The following is a 1,725-nucleotide window of genomic DNA, read 5'->3' on the forward strand; positions in this document are numbered from 1 at the left end:
AGATTACGATCCATTATTCGTACCGTGTCGGAACGTGACACTCCGATCCCCTAATGCTACGTGTCGGAACGTGACACTCCGATCCCCTAATCTCATTATTTTAGTTCATCAAGCTTTCTTTATGTCAAGCGTCATCTTAATAGAGAGGATTTAAGATTAAAGATTCAACAATCTCATCATTCTAACCACCACAATTATACGATCACGACATACAAAAACACAATCAAGTATATAGAAGACCTTACTACCACCCAATACATATGAATCGCTATTAAGAGTTTATCTATCACATAGACATAAACCATAACCTACCTCCACTGAAGAATCGTGATCAAGCAAGCTATCTCCCCAATGCCTTTTGCTTTCCTCTTCTTTCTCTCTTTCTCGCTCGTTCTCCCTCTCTGCTTCCTTTTATTTTTTTTCTCCAGATTCTTTTTCTTTTACCCTAATTATCATATAATTCATTATGATAAAAGTAACCCATTATTTGTTTTAAAGTTATCTCCTTAAACCCCCAAGTAAATAAATTATTAAACTTACCCCACTAATTTCATAAAGTTCGTCTTGAATAGTCCAAAACACCCCTTTAAAACCTTTAGCAAAAATCTGACCCAGTTGGGGTTACGCAACTTGTGACGGTCCGTCGTGTCTATGACGGTCCGTCCTGCAGGTCCGTCACATAGTTCAGAGAGTTAAATTCAGTAAAGGGTTTGTGACGGTCCGTCGTGTCTATGACGGGCCGTCCTGCAGGTCCGTCACATAGTTCAGAGAGTTAAATTCAGTAAAGGGTTTGTGACGGTCCGTCGTACCTACAACGGTCCGTCCTGCAGTTCTGTCGTGAAGTTCAGAGAGTCGATCTCAGTACCCAGATTTCAGAGTTAAAGTGCTTTGGAAGGAAGACCCTCGACGGTCCGTCGTGCCTATGACGGTTCGTCCTACTTGTCGTCGAGGGTAATGAGAAGAGTAGCAGAAGAAATTACACAAGTATGGGACGACGGAATCCATCACGGGCCGTCGCAACCATGACGGTCCGTCGCGTGGTCCGTCGACCCAATCAGCTTTTATCAAAATAATTTTCTGCTCGAACATACAAAACAGGCTGTTACAATAGATACCAATTTACCCATCGTTCGTCCCCGAACGATCACAGGAAGAGAAGCAAGGGCGAGAAAGAGTACCTGAATCTGTAAAAAGATGTGAATATCTTTCTTGCATATCCGCCTCATTCTCCCAAGTAGACTCTTCGACTGGCCGATTCTTCCACTGAACCTTGATAGATGCAATCTCCTTTGATCTCAACTTGCGGACTTATATAGATAGAATTGCAACCGGCTCCTCCTCATAAGACAAATTCTCATCAAGAAGAACTGAATCCCAACAAATAATGTAGTTTCCATCCCCATGGTACTTTTTCAGCATAGACACATGAAATACCGGGTGCACTCCTAAGAGTCCTGGAGGCAATGCCAATTCATAAGCCACCTCTCCCACGCGCTTCAAAACTTCAAATGGCCCAATATACCTTGGACTAAGTTTACCTCGCTTACCAAACCGCATCACCCCTTTCATGGGTGAAACCTTCAGCAAGACTTGTTCGCCCTCCATAAAATTCAAGTCCCTAACCTTTCGATCTGCATATTCCTTCTGTCTGCTCTGAGCTGTTAGAAGCTTATCCTGAATGAATTTTACCTTATCTAACGATTCCCTGAAAAGATCGGTACCCCA

The sequence above is a fragment of the Solanum pennellii genome, chromosome 8 (assembly GCF_001406875.1).
Source record: "Solanum pennellii chromosome 8, SPENNV200".
Lineage (NCBI taxonomy): Eukaryota > Viridiplantae > Streptophyta > Magnoliopsida > Solanales > Solanaceae > Solanum > Solanum pennellii.